Here is a 19,221-nt window from a genome sequence, read left to right as displayed (position 1 = left end):
CCAGGCGAACACGACCCACAACCTGAATCTGCAATGAAATTATCCTACTTTTGCAAAGCAAAAATGAGATGGAGTAAAGGATTGTAAAAATCATAGTAACTCTATCAAATCACTACTTGACAATAAAAAAGTAAGAAATACTGATAAGGAAACTAACTCTATATTACAAACTGAATAAAATCACTCTATTACAATAACTGAAAAACTGATAAGTATTGAGATACAAGGTTTTTTCTGCTATGTGTGTAGCAGAAAAGAAAGAACCTGAGGGGGAAAAGGATAAAAGAAGAATATATAGATATCATGAAGAATATCTCCTCCAAAACTCTAAAATGAAAAAACTGCATGAGAAAAAGCCTTGGGCAAATTTTCCTAAAATAGCCTAAAAAACTCATGTGAAACTTTGCCAAAAAAAGCTTTTGCTGCTAAAATTAGCTCCTCAACTGAAACTTCATGCATGTAACACTCAAAATGCTAAAAATAGCTTCAAAAAAAGCACTCTTTTGCCTCTGAAAACTGCATGATATCTAATGCCAAATATAGTCCAAAAACGAAAACATCTCCCCCTAAAAACTGCATGTTGCAATGTACCCAAAATAACTCCCTCTCCAAATTTTGCATGTGTTTGACATATGTTTTTCTAAAAAATGTGATTTATCAATTATTAAAAACAATTAATAAAATTGTTTTTTAATAAATGTTAAATTAAATCATTAATTACATATATGAAGTGTGTGTCTTTATTTAAATAATTTAAAATAACATTATTAAAACAATTAATAAAATTATTACTTTTTAATAATATTATTTTAAATTATTTGTGACATGCACTTGTATGAAGACATTTTTTGTTATAGTGCATTTAATCCTTTTACATGTACAAAGGCATATTGACATAAAAGTCAATAACTCGAGCAAATATTAATATGAAGTGTCATATTTTAAAATAAATCAAAACGCCTCTAATTCGAACAAGGGCATGCAAATGATATTTTGGAAGAAACCCTAAAAAGTCTTTATTCTTCATTTTGTTTTCTCAGAGAAGTTCTCTTCTACCGCCATGCACATGCCGCATCTATTGTAACTGGAAGTGACATTTCCAACCGAGACTTGACAGGGTTTTGAACTAATCTTCTGATAGCTCTAACTGGGATTTCTTTACATGGATTCAACTTGCTATTTGCATGGTATGGGTTATTGTTTCTCCATTCTTTTGTGCTATTAATGATTCTTTGTGTCTCTGCGCATATTGTATTGAAGGAGTTCTTTACTGTAGTTTTATTAGTAATAGACTATTATTGGCAGTGGGACTGTGATAGATTATTTATAATTGTGCCTTTCTCTTGGTCTTTATGGCTTTTACAAGCTCCTTGATTTATCTATGAACCTAGGGTTTGATGAATATAGCATCTCCTTCATATTTGCAAGATCCTCATGGTCTTGGGACTATATATACCCTATTCTCGTAATTGTTCTTGACTGAACCTTGCTATCTCTTATAATAGTAGAATGCATTTTCTTATTTATATGACTGTCAACACAATAATGGCCTTTCATAGAAAAATTATTGTATTTTCATTGTATTGTTGCATTCTATAGTGTGGACTGCTCATAGCTATATTTTCCTTCATGTTTCTTAAGAAGTCGAAGATCTCTTTGAAAACTCACTGTTAAAAGTTTTTATTTTCTCATGATTGTTGTTGCAGAGATTTTGAAGTGTTGACTGTAAATTTCATAAAGACCCATGTGTTCTTATTCCAAACACCTCTCATTGATAGTTGTACATATATCAGTTTTTCCAGTCATTGGCTTTTCATCATGAATCTAGGACTGTGTAAATGGTTAGGCATTCATTACCAGGTAAAGCTCTCCTTTCTCACAAGCACAGTGGTCTTTAACTATTATTGTATCTTATCATTATATGGTATGTGATCTTATGAAGCTGTGCAACTTTGTGTATCTGGCTTCCCTTAATCTGCTCATGAGTATATCACATATTTTTATTTCTTTGAGGGTTGGATATTGCATCTTTTACAACAAATCTTTATACAGTGATAACCTTGATATGTTTGGTTGTAGATGCTGCTACAAGTCTGCAATTTTCTGATGAATGTATCTTAAAAAAATACAAACTGGATTTGCATGAATTTTACTAGGTTTTTTCATCTTGAAGTCTTCTAATTTATTTATAAAAATCGCGAAAACCCAAATCATAAATTTTTAGATACAATTGAAACACTATGACTAAATTTTCCTCTTACAATATCTCAAATCTATCTACATTTGTTGGTAAAACTATATGATGTTATTATTGTCTCTTTGGTGTTGTTCAAAAACCCTTATTTGGTGACCAATTTTGATGAATGAACTCTGTCATGATCTAAACAAATGAAATGCCCTTATGATTGCATTCATTGTGTATTGTACTTACTATTAGCTACTTTTTTGACTATGCAAAGTAGATTTTTATCAATGCTCTATGACTGCTAAAGGTGCTTCTTATTGTGTATAAGTCATCTATTTTGGCTAAGGGGTTGTTCATAGACTTGCTCTTCCATACAATTGTCTCATGGTTCTTGAGATCTTGACCTTGATTTTATGAATGCAAGCTTGGATTATGACTGGTTGTGACTACTCTTGAATATATTGTATTCATTGTATGTTGATTTCAACGAGTGCTCTATCTTCATATGACTAATTAAATAGATGCATGGACTGTGACTATACCTTGGATAGTGAGTACGTTTTTGACAATGAAAGATTAGTGACTGTGATTTTGTAGTATCTCTTTGTATCCTTGTAATTCTTAATAATCTATGTCATTATTTTCAAAACTCATTGATGCTACTTATGACTATGCACAGGTATAATAATCCTCATTGTCCTTTTGGTACTATTCATGTTGTAACTCTCTATCTTGTGCACTTGTGATCCACCATAGCTTTGTTATGATCATTAAAGGGTTTTCTCACTATATTTTATTGCTTGAATTGCATCAACTTGTTGTGATAGTGAATATTTACTCATTGTATATTATTAATTTGTACCTCATTATTGCATAGCTACCTAGTTGTGACCTTCACTGTATTTATTTTTTGAGATTTTTAAGACTTTACACATATTGTCGTTGTTAATGCTCATTCAATGTTCTCACTAGAAATGATCATGCTCATCATGCTAGGGCTGCCTTTTCTTCACGGGTTCTCTCTCACTATGTTGATAAGACTATCTTCATTTGCTCATTGCATACTTTATGGAAGATCATGGCTTCAAATCTGTAAGGACAGATTCTTAGGTCTCTGACCTTAACAAAGAAAAGGTTGTATATTTTTTATTTAGGAATCTTGCTTCTTTTTCAACTTTGAGGCTACTCTTCTTGTAATCGTATTTACCAGTGAATTCATTATAAAACACTCTTATCATAGGCTCTGATTTTGGCTCTTACTATGACTATGTATTTGGCTAATATAACAATCTACATCTTTGACTCCTGATAAAAGGATCTCTGCCATAGCTATAGTCAGTGTCATTATTCAATATTGCACGGTGTTAAAAGGTAATGTATATAACTTATTGATAACAAAACCAATCACTGTCACATGACTGCTTTGAATCTTTATATTTGCTCATAGACTGCTTTATTATGAACCTTTTTTGAGATCAATTATTAAAATACAAGAATCATCTCATTGATCATAGAATCCATGACTAAGGTACTTTGAAAGACACTTCTCTTGATAGTGATGAGCCTGATGTGACTGTATTTGACAGTCACTGTGTGCTATTGATATTAGTGACTGCATTATAACTATGATCAAATTATTTGGGAAGGTTGTGATGATCTAACTCAGTCTTACTATATGAGACATAGTGAGTTTTGTGATTACTTCTTATGGCTATGATATTGTGATCTCTTATCTTGGACTATGGATGATGTCCTTTGACTGTCATAAGCCTCCCTACGGTGTTTTGCTAGGATTTCTCACATATTTCTCTAATCATATAACTAGTCCACTGGTCTTAGTTGTACTGAACTTTCATTGATGCTTAGGCCATCCCTGCCTTTGAATGAACACTTTGCCATTTCACTGCCTTTTCTTATGACTGCCTATTGGTAGCTTTGATACTAAGATTTGGATTAGTATTTTCACTATTTTACGCATAATTTGAGTATAGCATAGCACTAATATGAATGTCTTTATATATATGACTACTTCAAAGCCCCAATAAATGTGCTTACTGTGATATTTTCTTCATAAGTTCATGATGTGTGGCTGGTAGTAACTGGATCTTTTCTTTTATTTCTCTTTTGTAGTTAGTATGGTGACCGCAAACTTAAATTTTAGTCATTGTTGCATATCTCCATGAGTCATTGTCCATGTAACCATTTTTGTTATGGGTTGCTCACTGTTATCAGCTTGATAATCTCACTGTGCTTTGATCTTGTCACTATCATTGCTTGCTTGGTCTATCTAATCATTATTCATCTAAGCATTGTGACCTTTATTGTTGCTCATGATCTTTCTTTTGACAGTGGATAACTTCCTATCACTATATCTTGGTATAGGTATGAGCTCTTTCAATACATAATGATTGTCCCTTATTTGTATTGCTATCTTTTGCCAGAAAAACCTCTTGTCTTATTCTTCCAATCTGTTATAATGTCCTCCATTTCTTTCATTTTTCTAGATAGGGTTGTGATAGTGCATTAGGGGAATTACAGTTGCATTCCTTTCACTATTTTGTTACTATAGAGTTCCCTATAGGTCACTCTTTTGCTACTTTATTCTATTCACTGTTATTATGGTCTATCATCTCATTTCCCAAAACTCATAATATTGATCATGAATGGACTTTGTTGCTCTCTATTGGTCTTTTTAATGATAACTGTTGATGAAGCCTATAGCATAACTATCTTTATGATTTCCTTCTTATTCCTTTGGGTGTAACCTTGTAGCTTATGTGAGTTGGCTTTGTAGTACCCCTGCCCTAATCAGATTGTAAAACCTGGTTTGACCTTGGTTGACTTTTTAAGTGGCATTCTTGGATGGTTGATTTACCATGTAGTAATGTTATAGTCAGATATTATGATTATTGTGCGTACCTGTAAATTTTCTTTTCGCATCAATTCTTATGTAAGATTATTTGTTCTTCTGTTTCATGTTATTAATCTTGGGCTAACACTTTCATTCAATATATATGTATGCATGTGTGGTTCATGGTTGCAGGAGATTGCAGGTACAGTACCACATAGGTACAAGGTTCATCTCCACTTGGATTCACAGGTTTGAGTGTACCTCATCGGTCCTAAGGAATTGGATTGGGTAGTCATAAGACCCTCGTCCTACCCTAGTCATGCTCAAGTGAGCATCGTCAATCATCCATTAGTTTCCCCTTTGGTTGGGTATGCGGATCGTGTATTTGTTTGGCTTTCTTGCATTGCGTGTTGTGCGTGTGGTAAAATTGATTATTTAATCCCAAGTATTTAATTAGATTGAATGTGTTTTTACGCATTAGTAAATTAAGGGACTAAATTAAATAGGACCCTTTTGTGTGATTAATCAATAATTAGAATTGCTCAATTTATGTTTGTAGCAAGTTGATTAAATAGTTATTTTTAAATGATGAAGTTATTTAGTATATGCATTTTGGAAGGAAAGGTTAAATAGTATTCGAAAATAGAAATATTTTACACTCTTTGGCATTTTGAAATAGAAATGTTAGTTTTAATTAAATTAAGAAAATCAATTTTAGAAGAAAAAGCAAGTTTTGCATATTTGAATTGTTTGGGAAAAATGATTTTTCCTTTTTATTTGGAGGAAAATATTTTAAATGCAAAAAAATGATTTTTGGTCAAACAATTTCCCTTTTTAACCTAGGTTTTGAAAATATTTCTGGAGAGTTATTTTTGGAATGAAATTTTGGGCATTTGTGGGAGAAGGATTTTCTTGAGCTTGGAGGCTGGGCTCTTCATCAAATCATTCCCAAGGTTGCTGAAAAAGGTTTGAAAATCTCATATATTTTGTGGAATATGGAAGAGTTGTAGTTAAATCTCAAATTTAAACCCTCCTTTCTTTCATTCCCAACCTCCAGATCAAATTTTGGTTGCTCAAATTGATCTCAAAATCAAAAAAATGGGGTTGGTTGTTCATAATAAAATTTTGTTAAAACTCCAATGAATGTTTTCAGATTCAAGTTTTAAATTGGGAAATTAGTTTGTGTTTGGCAAATTGGTTGAATAAATGTGTGTAAATCAATTCTATTTGCCCAAATATGGTATTTGGATGGAGAAATTTGCCCAGTTTTATATATTCTAGGACTGTTATTCAAAAAATTTAAATATTTTTGGAGCCATTGTATTCTGGAAATTTCCTTAATTTTGGTCTCAATATGAGACTGTGCATTCAATTGGCAGTGGGGGTTTCTATTTTTAAAAGTTTTAAAAATATATATAATTTAAATACCCCCCCCACATGGCAGGTAAAACCCCACCACATGGGATGGTAGCAGTGCTATCGAGGGTAGCGGCCTGCTACCATATGGTAGCAACTGCTACCATTTGGTAGCAGCCCCCTACTTATTCTGTTTTGCAATGTGCACTTTGGTCTGCATAAAAATGCGTGACTATAAAGTCATTTTTATATATACATTTTAATTTTAATTTAAAATATATTTTAAATTATATTAAATTTGTATTTCTTTAAATATAAATTTGTTAAGTAAATTAATATATGTTATGGGTATATTTTGGAAGTCTTTAACTTGTGTTTTTGATAAATTTTGGAAGGTGAAATTAATTTATGTTATTTAGTAAATTTCAGAGAAATGAAATGATATATTTATATTATTTGGAAAATCTTAAGAAAGAAAATAATATAGTATTTGAAAATTTAAAAAAATAAAAAAATAAAAAATGTTATATTATTTGTTAATTCTTGGAAATTAAAGCAACATATTAGTTGGAGATTTATGAGTTTAAATAATATGTTAATTGGGGAATTTTGAAGATAGATAGATAGAGTTAGATAATTGATGACATTTTCTCCTAACGAAATATGGATATTAGATGAGAAAATACATTTAATAATAATTTATTTTTATGTATTGGATTATAGGCACGATCATATGATCGCCATTTTGGTATTGAAATTGTTATGAAATGGTGTTTTTTGTCTAAAATTATGTATGGAAATTTAGATCTATTAGAAAACTGGATCGATTGTAATGTTTAAACAATATGGAAAAGGATTGTCATTTTTAGATTTATGTCTATGCATGTTTAATTTTTTGTATTCGCATTTGATTAAGAAATGACAAGTCCTTGATTGTGATTGTTGGATATTGTCTTATGTTTATTTTGGTATCTATTTATGTCCTTGAACTCAAGTATTGATTGTTTTCATGTGATTGTTTGTATCTGGTCGTGTCCTTATATGCGAGTGTTGGGTGTTGTTATGTGGTTGACTATCGCTAGTCATGTCTCTAGTCAAAGGACCGTCAGTCAATGCACCTTGTATGAAGACTTGTTTGGCCAAGTGGGTATTCCTACCGTATTGAACTTCATATGCTTGTCCTGGTGTATTCCTTGGATTAGGAGTTCATTTGTTTATGGTCTAGTGTCATATGGGAAAGTGGCTTTTGAGTGGGGGCCGTGCCCAAAGTGGTTGTAGGGTAACCCATCAAAAGTGTGTCTAAATAAGTTATAACCTAATATAATATTAGAGAAAAAACACTAAGAAGATAATTGTGCCTCACGCATGGGATGAGGGCTAGTACATACTCAACATGCAGTGAGAAGGCCTAAAATGGCAAACCAACAATCTTGTCTTCACGAAAGGATGTGTTGGGTCCACATGAGACTTGGATGGGTCAGAGGTTCGGGAAAGGTTGCTAGGGTAACCCAGTAGATGGGGTCGGAACCTATGGAGGCCTGCCAGGGTAACCATACCAAGTTATGTGATGACACTTGTCCTTTATGTTCGCTAGTGTGTAGTTTGTGTTGTCTTTGCTAGGAGCACTGTTGTGGAGTCATATTTGGTTGTTTATGCCCTTGTGAGAATATGATATTCATGTTAGACCATGGGTTTCTTATGATGGGTTGCGAGGACTTAGTTTCACGAGTGCTCAAGTTTCTCTTTATATTTGTTTCTTATCATGTTCAGATGGATCCTTTCCTTTTTTTGGAATCATTCATGTATCTATTGGACTGATGTGGTCGTATGTATTATTGGTTTATGTACGCCTTGATGGCAGGATGTAAATGATGTGAACCCTATGTATTCTTCACCCTATTATTTTATTAGAGGGGTCTTGCAGTTGAGCAGACCCAAAGATGTAGCCCACTAGGGGTGAGCTCCAATATCATTTTGGTGTTATGTGGTGTTTGTGTTCTTCTGTTTCCTTTTTATTTAGCATGTATGGATGCCATTATGGTTAAAATATATAATGTGGATTAGATGATGTTAATCTTAAATGCATGTATGTAGTTATCTTATTAAATGCAGTAATTTGGATCATGAAGAATGTAAGTTGGTATAATGGAAAGTATTCATTAGTTTTTAATGCAATTAAAATATGTGAGGAAATTAGATGCATGTCATATGTTTTAAATGTAAGATTGGATGTAATGTGTGGTTAAATTGTAATGGATAAACTTAATCATGTTATCTATATTTTTTACTTATTGAAAGAATTTATCCTTGTTTAAAGTATTAACATGTCATTAAGTTAATCAACCTTAATTGGATTTATTAGTGTGAGTTGAGTTAATTGTTGAATTAAGTAATCACGTTGGGAAACTCTTTAGGTGTTAGTTAAGTCTTCCGTTGTGTAATCTGAACTTAATGTTAACTCATTGTATCAATATGTTGTTTTAACTTCTTCTTTTTTAAATATTTGCACTCTACTCTTGTGTTTTAGTGTTATCCCTTCAGAATTTCTTGGCGGGGCATTATAGGCTTTCTTAGTAAGTCCTTCAGAAGGTATTTACTCTATGTGTTGCTAAGAATTGTATGCTTGATGTTTTCTCTACTTCATGTAGATTTATCCTGTTCATACAGTGTTTTTGCAGACCTTGTTAGTTTCTCTGTCACTGAATCCATCATACTCTCATGGTGTCTTAATGACTGATTTTTCTTTTTACTGCAACATTATCAGTGCATTGATTTGATGCTATATGTCTTTATGACTGTGAGATGTTTCTGTGTATGTCTCTAGCCTTAAAATTCTTAGGACAATATAATTGTTTGTTTATCCTATTCTGGGACCCCATTAGGGTTGTTTGGGTGTTTGATATGCCAATATTGCTACATTGGTCACAGGCACATCATCCATAATAGTGATTTTGAAAGTTTCACTGTTGTGAATGATGGGTCCCTACTCAATGGAGCGATATTGACATGTTAGCATGTTGGGCTCAACCCTTGTGGGAGCCTCATTTAACCCCACATGCTTATGATGAAACATGTATCTGCAAATGAAACAAACAAGTTAGATAAAACATGATACTTGCTACTATCTCGTGGCATTCTTTCTGCATTGATTCCTTGCCTCCGATTCCAACACATTGATAACTGTAGACATATATTTTGGTATTCTTATGAAAATAGACTATATATTTTGATGAGTTTGAGTGTGAAAGTATGATTATCTTCATTGCTCTAACATATTTTTCAAATCTCTTGTAGGTACTGATGGGATGGGAGAAGGAGAAACCGAAGATGCACAAGTAGATGAGGATTCAACCACTCCTTCAAGCTCAAGCTCGTCATTCCAAGCAATGACGAGTCACCCTACTATCATTCTCATTCTTTCATTTGTTTATATAAATTATTTGTGTAACTGTATGATAATTTATGTATATAGCTTAGTCGGCTATTCCCATGGCTTGTGTGGGACACTTTACACATTTCTTGTAATACAAAAGCTATTTCTATGCAAGCTTTTGGTGTTATTTGCTTGAAATACTTGCATATGTGAAATGAACTTCAACTTTTAAAACATAATGTGCAAAAGAAGAACTTGTAAAAAAACATGTGTGTACCTTTCTTCAAAATGTAATGTGTAAGGCCTATAATAGGCCACCAAATTTAGCTGTAGTGAAAATTGGTAACAGTTACTGCTTCACAAGTGGGCTTTCAAAACTTTGTAGTCGAGAATGGTCTGAGAGAAGTAAGCACCAACAAAGGAACCTTCACCTGGTCTAGTCAAAGATTTGGGGGAGATCATATTGCTAAGAATTAAGATAGATTCCTTCTGGGTGGCAACTGGGCTGCCAAGCCATTAATTTTTGAAGTAGGGGTTAAGCCGATTGTTGCATCTGATCATTTTCTAGTGGAACTATTGGTATGTTTGGATAGTGTCCCTGTTCGATGTCCCCTTAAATTTGAGAAAATGTGGTTAAGAGAGCATGGTTTAAAAGATTTAATTAAATCCTGGTGGGTGGAAGCCCCAATGGTCTATGGTTCGAAGGCATTCCATTTTTTTAAGAAACTGCAATTCATCAAAGGGAAATTGAAGGAATGGAACAGGCTTAAAATTGGGAACATTTTCGTGGAAAGAGATGCTATTGAAACAAAATTGGGAAAATTATAGAAGGGCATCATGAATCATGGTTTGACAACAGATACTTTTAACAGGGAGAAGAATCTAAATCCTAGAAAGAGAAGAAGTGTATTGGAAACAAAAGTCTTGGGAAGGCTAGCTGAAGGAAGGAGATAGGAATGCAAAAAATTTACACAATTTGGTGAAGGATAGGAGATCCTAGAACAAAGTCACATCAATCAAGAGCAGGGAAAATGTTGTTCTGGATAAGGCAGATGACATCAACAAGGAAGCGGTAGAGTTCTTTGGTGAATTGTTGGCATATGATCTAAGCTTGAATGTTTAGCAGCAAGATCAGTTTGGAGCACATCCCTCACATCATTTCAGATACTCAGAACCAAATACTTTGTAGACCTATCCTGGTTGAAGAGGTTAGACAGGCAATTTTTTCGATGGTAGGGGATAAGCCCCTGGGGCCTGATGATTTTCTTGCATTTTTTGTTTTGGGATGTGGTTGGCTTTGATGCTTGGATGGTTATGGAAGAGGCTAGAGAAAGGGCATAGGTAGCTAAAGAATTAACTTATACCTTCTTATCCCTGATTCAAATTTGAGAGACCAGGTTCTTTTGGGGATTTCAAACCAATTTTTTTATGCAATGTATTGTATAAAGTGATTGCAAAAGTCATCATCAACAGACTGAAACCCCTTTTGAAGTTGATTGTTTCAGAAGAGCATAGTGGTTTTGTCCTGGGGAGATCGATTGTGAAAGGTATTATTAGAGCTCATGAAGCTATACACATAATTAGGAAAGAAAAAGTTGAGAAGATATTGATTTAATTAGATATTAGGAAGGCTTATGATATGGTAGATCAGGGTTTTCTGTTCTGAGTTCTGGAAAGGTTTGGCTTCTCTCCCCATTGGATAAATTGGGCGAAAGCATGCATTGATGGACCATGGGTATCTGTATTGGTTAATGGGAGCCTGTCAGGATTCTTTCAAACATCACGGGGTTTGAGGCAAGGAGATCCACTATCTCCTTTTATTTTTATTATTTTAGCAGAACTGTTGGGAAGGTTCATTTGACACCTTCAAAGTGAAGATCAATGGAAAGAGGTTCAGATTTCGACTGGTGTTCGCTCGGCAACTCATCAGCAATTTGTTGATGATACAATTCTTTTTGGGGATGCCTCACTTCATGAAGCCTGTATCATTAAAAAAGTATTAGATGCAATTTTTCCTGCTTCAGGCCAACAGGTAAATTGGTCCAAATCGGTTTTTTTTTTCAATACCGATCTGAGGAAGCAAAGAGAGATTGTCAGGATCTTGGGTGTCAAGGCTGGAGACCTTTTGGGAAGATTTTTAGGAACCCCACTTTTGGGGGGACCTAATCGCACGGGTATGTAGAATAGGTTGATAGATAGTTGTACAAACAAATTGGAAAGATGAAAGAGTAAGTGGCTTACTTCGGCAGGTAGACTAATGCTTTTGAAATCAATTCTATCTGCAATGCCTATTTACTCAATGATGTGTTTCAAAGTCCCACATAAAATTGTTAGAAGTATCAACCAATTCATGAGAAATTTCTTTAGTAATGGTAAGAGTGAACAAGACAAGATACCACTGGTAGCATGGGATAAGGTATGTCAGCCAAAATTGTTAGGAGGTGCAGATCTTATAAATTGGAGCTTACTGAATGAAGTGATGGGTGCGAAACTAATATGGTAAATGTATGAAAAACTAGACCAGAAGTGGGTACAAATTTTGAAACATAAATATTTAGATTCAAACTGCAGGGAAATAATCTTTCCAGTTCAGGACCCACTGAGGGGGTTGACGATCTAGAATTTCCTAGTGTTGTAGGAAGGGGATTACAGAGCATCTCACATGGTAGTTGGGGAATGGGGAGAAAGAAAATTTTTGCACATATTCATGGGAAGGAAGACCTTTCTTTTCTTTGCGAAGGGATGTAGATCAAATCAAACAAGTGGTTGAGGCTCATTGGGGTTCTAAAGTGGGGGACTATATGATCAAAATGAGAAGGAATGGAGTGGATGCATAGGATTGGAAGGATTTATCTTGTTGTCATTATCTCAACAATTAAAATCTTCCTTCATTAGGATCTTAGAAGAATATAAGTTGCCTCTCGGTTCGAAGGAGGATGTCCTCAAATGGTGTGGATCAAAATCTGGGAATTATTAAGTCAAAGTGGGCTATAATCACATTGAAAAATCAGAGACTATTAATGAGTGGTCGTCCAAGCTCTATTGAAGCTCCAAATGTTTACCAAAGGCGGGGGTGTTCACATGGTTAGTTTTGAAAAGGAGAATTTTGATGAGGAACAGGTTGAAGAGACTGGGTTTCAATGGTCCCTTCCAATGTGTTATGTGTAAGGGAAAATAAGAATCCTTGGAACATTTATTGTTGCATTGTGACTGGGCTCAAGGAGTATGGAAATTCCTTTTAAGTAAATTGGAATGGGAGATTCCTTTTCTGAAAAAGATTTTGGATTTATTCAAAAGATGTTTATCTGAATATAGGAAGTCGGTCTTCTCTAGCATATGGATTGTGTCGCCTTCAATAGTCCTGTGGGAAATATCAAAAAAAAGAAACAAGAGTGTTTTCCAGGACAAAGCAGAAATGATGGAAAAATTGTGTGATAGAGTGGAAAGGGATATCTCTGAAGTGGTGTCAATGGCGACAGTCAGTCATAATTTTGTGAAATATCCTTTCAGTATGGCAGATAACTTTATTCAATCTCGATGGCCATTTATCCAGCTCAAACCCATTCATGGGTTCTCTAGGGTTCATCCTTTGTGTGAGGTGAATGGGCCTAAGGAGGAAGTGTGGTCTGTGTTGGCCATTTCAAGGAATTGATTATATGTTGCATTGATGTCAACACTAGTTGTTTTGGATGCTATATCGACACCCTTCTGGTCCCGGTAGGTTGAGTAGTTTCTGGTAGGTTTGGATCTGGGATGATCTGGTAGGCTCTGATATGATTTGGTTATGGAATTGTCTTATTCATGATACTCATGTTTGTGTTTAGTCAGTTGGTTTTGGTCTGGTGATCGGATGCTATCTTGTTGCTTGGAAGCTTGGCTTGTGGTTCCCACGAGGGTTTCACCGACAGAGCTTTTGATGAAGATCTTTGGTGATATGCATAAGTGGTGTTGGTGTAGTTTATGGTGGAGTTTCAGGATGTTGTTGGTGATCATGTTCAAGACTTGGCGGATGGAGATTAGTGCTTTAGCGTGTGGACCTATATTGGGTCCCGGTTGATCTAGGTTATAGACCGACTTAATGTAACATGTGGATTGGACCTCTTGATGTTTTTCTGGGATGTCTTATGTGTTGGATATTATTTGTTTGGTCTAAGGCCGACATGTTTTGTAATTATGTATTTGGTTTATTGTTTGGTGGCTGACCTAATTGTTTATGGTCGAGGGTTTGTATATATATATATATATATATATATATATATGTGATGTAAGATCTCATTGTAGATCATGTGTGAGGATATGTAATGTGTGAATAATGTAATATCATTTAGGCAGAGGATTTTGGTTGATCATTGGAGATCGAATTGGGTTTATGTAAGAGTATTTAGTCCTCCACTATTGAGCTTAACCGGAACTATACTCATGCACATGAGATGTTATCTTTGCAATTCAAGTACTTCTTCCGGATTGTAGTCTAGATTTCTATGTAGTCAGTGAGAATCCTTTTGTGATGAGCAGTGTGCTCTAGGTTGTTGGCCTTCCTACAAGTGTAGGCCCCTCAATTGTAATTCACATACTTACTACAAAAGTATTATCTGACTATGGGTAGGCTTCCCATCGTGGTTTTTCCCTTTACTGGGTTTACCACATATAAATCTTACTATCATGTGGATGGTATTTATTCTATGATTATTGTTTATGCTTAATTGATTTAATTGCTATTCCGGTATTTGGTTTCATTCTGATATTAATGTTTTGGGTTCCGGTATAAAAGTTTTAATTGCTTAAGGTTCCAGTAATCTATGACAACTGATTCACACACCCCTCTCAGTTGTCTTCTGATTATTTGAACTGTCTAACAATTGGTATCAGAGCATTGGTCCTCTCTGCAAAAAGCCTAACCGCTTGAGGAAGATCGTATGGCTTCTAATAGTTCAAGTTCATCCAGTTCATCTGGAGCTATCTTTCGGAGGGATACCCTAGGCTTGATGGAAAAAATTACACAGTATGGAAGATTCAGACGGAGACTCATCTGAGATGCCTTAGCAAGGAGATTTGGGAGATCACACAGAATTGTATCACACCTTATAATCCGACATCTGGCAATCCTCCTCTGAAAAACTTGGATAAGGAGCTTGAGAATGATTGTAGAGCAAGAGAAGCCCTCTTGTGTGCACTTTCTGATCAGCAAATAATGGGATTAACGTACAAATCATCTAGAAAGGCTATATGGCATAAGTTGGAGACTCTTAATGAAGGTGACCCTATAGTGAAGATTGCTAAACTTGATGGTTACCGGGTGAGATATGAAAACCTGAAGATGGAATAAAATGAAAGGATTACTACATTCTTGGAAAGGGTAAATGATATTGTTATGGGAATTCAATGTTGTGGTGGAACTCTGAGCGAAGATGAAATTGTTTCTAAAGTTTTCAAAGCCCTACCATTGGCTTCCAAGATGAAGGCTACTGCTATTAATGAATTGAGAACAATGGCTAATACATCTGTCAACAGAGATACTTTGGTTGGGAAATTATATACTTTTGAACTTGAAGAATTTTGGACCTTCTAGAGTTGTGAAGTCTTAACCTACTTTTCATGCATCTGCATTAGCAATCGGTAAGAAAGATTGGAAAGCTTTGTATGCAAATGAATTGGATGATATGAAGAGAGAAGAAGATGAGTTTGAACAACTTGAAGCACTATTTGCTAGAAGAGTACCTAAAGGACCGGTAGGATGTAAGTATGAAGGAAAAGAACCTTTAAATGTTTTGCATGTAATAAGACTAGTCATTTTGCATCTAGATGTCCTCAAAGGAATTCAATATTTGAAGAAAGAGTTAGAAGATCTTTTAATCCTAACCCTGGATATCAGAATAAGTATAAGTACAGGAAAAACAGACACAAATCATGCTACATAACGGATGAGGAAGGCATTACGAATTATGATGATGAACTAGAAGAAGGATCTGCTAGTGGTTCCAGCAATGGGAAGGTATGGGCATTCCTGGTTATCAAGGAAGATGTTTCGATACTGGAAGAGAATGTACTTGAAGAGAAGGCACTTGCTGCTAAAATTGAAGACAAGGATGAATGGGTAATTGACAATGGTTGTTCACATCATATGATTGGAGATAAATGGAAGTTTCTATCTTTGCAATAATTTGATGGTGGACTGGTTAGATTTGGAGATGACAAAGCATGTATGATCATAGGAAAAGGAACTATATCATTGGATGGTAAGAACAATACTGACAATGTTTATTATGTTGAAGGTTTAAGGAATAATATTTTGAGTGTAGGACAATTGGTCGATAAGGGATTTCAATTACAGTTCAAGGATGGAAAATGCAAATTCATTAACAGATCTGGTTTACAGATTGTAGTCGGTACACAGACAAAAGGTAATACATTTCATCTAAATTCTGGTGAGAAGACATGTTTGATTACACAGATTGATGAGAGTTGGATATGGCATAAAAGGTTGTGTCATGTGAATTTTGATTGCATTGTCAAGATCAATTCAACCTAAGGCAGTTAGAGATATACCTAAGATTGTGAAGCCCTATAATTCGGTATGTAAAGAATGTCAAATGGGTAAACATGTCATAATGATGTTCTTGATCTTATTCATACTGATTTGTGTGGCCCTGCTAGAGTTAAAATTTTTCAAGGTGATAGATATTATATGTTAATTATTGATGATTATTCTAGAATGATGTGGGTTACTTTTCTAAGGGAAAAATATGAGGCATTTGAAAAGTTTAAGATCTTTAAGGCTAAAGTGGAAATTGAGACAGGATTGAAGATTAAATATTTGAGGCCAGATCATGGTGGAGAATTCACATCTGGTGAGTTTAATAATTTTTGTGAGAAACATGGTATAAGAAGACAATTTTCTGCTCCCTAGACACCTTAGCAGAATGGAGTTGCGGAAAGAAAGAACGGAACAATCTTGGATGCTGCTAGAACAATGATGATGGAATCTAGTCTACCTCGTATCTATTGGAGCGAAGCAGTGAGCACAGTGGTTTATACATTCAACAAAGTACATATCAAAGGAGAAACCGATAAGACACCTTATGAATTATGGTTTGGCAATACACCTACTTTTAAGTATTTCAGAATATTTGTTAGTAAATGTTATATCAAGAGAGATGATATCATTGGAAAATTTGATCCTAGATGTGATGAAGGCACATTTCTTGGGTATTCTAATGAAAGCAAGGCATATAGATGTTATAACAAGAGATTGCAAAGAATTGTGGAAAGTGTTAATGTCAATGTGGATGAGCTGAATAGAGGTCAAATCAGAGTTTATGAGAAGGAACCGGTGGTGGAAATGATTATATCTAAATTGGTAGTACCCTTACCGTAATAGATTGTTGAACCAGTTACTCTGGCAGTATCAGAAAATTCTACAGTAACTGAAGAACCGAGAAGAGGAACAGAGATTCAAAAGACTCCTAGGTATGTGAGATTGAATCATTCAAAAGATCAGATCATTGGGGATAAGAACAATGGAGTAATGACAAGAAGGAGACTGACAACTAATGAGGTATGTTTAATTTCTCAAGTTGAACCGGTATCAATAATTGAGGCATGTAAAGTTGAATACTGGTTGAAAGATATGGAAGAAGAATTAGATCAGATTGAGAAAAATAACACATGGACTTTGGTTCCCCGACCTAAAAATAAGAATGTTATTCGAACTAAATGGGTTTTTAAAAATAAATTAAATGAGGATGGTCAAGTTGTAAGGAATAAGGCTAGATTGGTTTGTAAAAGATATTCTCATAAGGAAGGAATTGATTATGGAGAGACTTTTGAACCTATAGCTAGGATTGAAGTTGTAAGATTATTTGTTGCCTATGGTGCCCATAAGAACTAAAAGGTTTATCAGATGGATGCTAAGTGTGCATTTTTGAATGGGGATCTTGATGAGGAAGTTTATATTGAGAAACCTGATGGTTTTTCACTATCAGATCATACAAACATGGTTTGCAGGTTATGGAAAGCTTTATATGGAATTAAACAAACACCTAGAGCTTGGTATGCAAGGTTGGATAAATATCTTTTGAAGCTTGGTTTTACTAAGGGTAATGCTGACAGTAATTTATATTATAAGGTCACTGGTGATGATATACTGATTATTGAAGTATTTGTTGATGATATCATTTTTGGAGGTGAAGATAAGTTATGCATCGAATTTTCTAAGAATATGGAGAAAGAACTTGAAATGTCTATGATTGGGGAAATGAAATTTTTCTTAGGTTTGTAGATTACTCAAACTGATAAAGGTATTTTCATCTGTCAAACTAATTATTCTAGGGAATTGTTGAAGAAATTTGGTATGGGAGATTCTAAACTGGTAAGTACTCCTATGGTTACAAGTGAGAAATTGACAAGAAAAAATGTTTTTGCACTGGTAAATCCTACAAGATACAAATCTATGATTGGAGGTCTACTTTTTTTTACTCGGACTAAGCCTAACATAATGAATGTTGTTTGTATTGTATCAATATTTCAGAGTGATCCTAGAGAAAATCATGAGTGTGGTGAAAAGGATTTTTAGATACTTAAAAGGTACATCAGAATATGGTTTGTGGTACCGTAAGGATGATGACTTTACTTTATGTGCATATACAAATGTTGATTGGGCTGGAGATGTTGATGACCAGAAAAGTACTTTCGATGGAGCTTTGTTTCTTGGAAAAAAGTTGGTTTCATGGATCAACAAGAAACAATCATGTATTTATCTACTATTGAAGCTGAGTATGTTGTTGCTGCTACTAATTGTACACAAGTTTTATGGATGAAGCAAATGTTGAAGGATATCAAATTGCATTGCACTGGACCAATAGTTATTCACTATGATAACTCTGTTGCTATTGATATATCAAAGAATCTAGTATTTCATTCTAAGACAAAGCACATATCTATCAAGTACAACTTTTTGAAGGAAAAGGTGGAAGCAAATAAAGTTAGACTAGTTTATGTGAACACTAAAGAGCAGATTGCAGATATCTTCACTAAACCTTTGCCTAAGGAATCATTTGAGTACTTCAGAGACAAATTGGGGGTTTCTGCCCCTCCGGTAGAGACTTGATTGATGCAATTTGGCATCAGTCCGGTATGCATTATCAAAGATATTTTTCATTTCGTCACTGATGTGGGGATGCTACTGCTTAGGGCGAGTAGTGAACTTTGTGATTTAGTGGTTTATGTTTTTGCCTTGATATTTTTGTCATATTTCTGGCATTGATGTCAAAGGGGGAGAGATATCGATGTGAAAAAGAAAAACTTAAGGAGTTGTATACATTAGGGGGAGAGATATATGTATAATTTAGAGCTTTTACAGAGATATCATTCATAGGGGGAGTTTGGTCTTTGTTTTAGAACTTCATTGCTATATCTTTATGTTGGAGATTGTTGGTTGTCTTCCATTGGGGGAGACTT

General features: G+C 34.6%; 1 long non-coding RNA gene across 2 annotated transcripts; it reads left to right on the top strand.

The window, feature by feature from the left end:
• Positions 1–948: 948 nt before the first annotated feature.
• On the top strand, positions 949–6,214 carry LOC131044401 (uncharacterized). 2 transcript variants are annotated; one of them, XR_009105656.2, is made up of 3 exons: positions 951–1,187; positions 1,707–1,860; positions 3,182–6,214. It is a non-coding gene; the product is annotated as an uncharacterized LOC131044401 (long non-coding RNA). The 2 variants fall into 2 exon arrangements; XR_009105655.2 differs by lacking the exon at positions 1,707–1,860 and having other exon boundaries at positions 949–1,187.
• Positions 6,215–19,221: the final 13,007 nt, after the last annotated feature.

This window comes from Cryptomeria japonica, chromosome 2 (genome assembly GCF_030272615.1).
Source record: "Cryptomeria japonica chromosome 2, Sugi_1.0, whole genome shotgun sequence".
Classification (NCBI taxonomy): domain Eukaryota; kingdom Viridiplantae; phylum Streptophyta; class Pinopsida; order Cupressales; family Cupressaceae; genus Cryptomeria; species Cryptomeria japonica.
The sequence above is the reverse complement of the archived record's forward strand: the minus strand, read 5'-3'. Positions and strand labels throughout refer to the sequence as shown.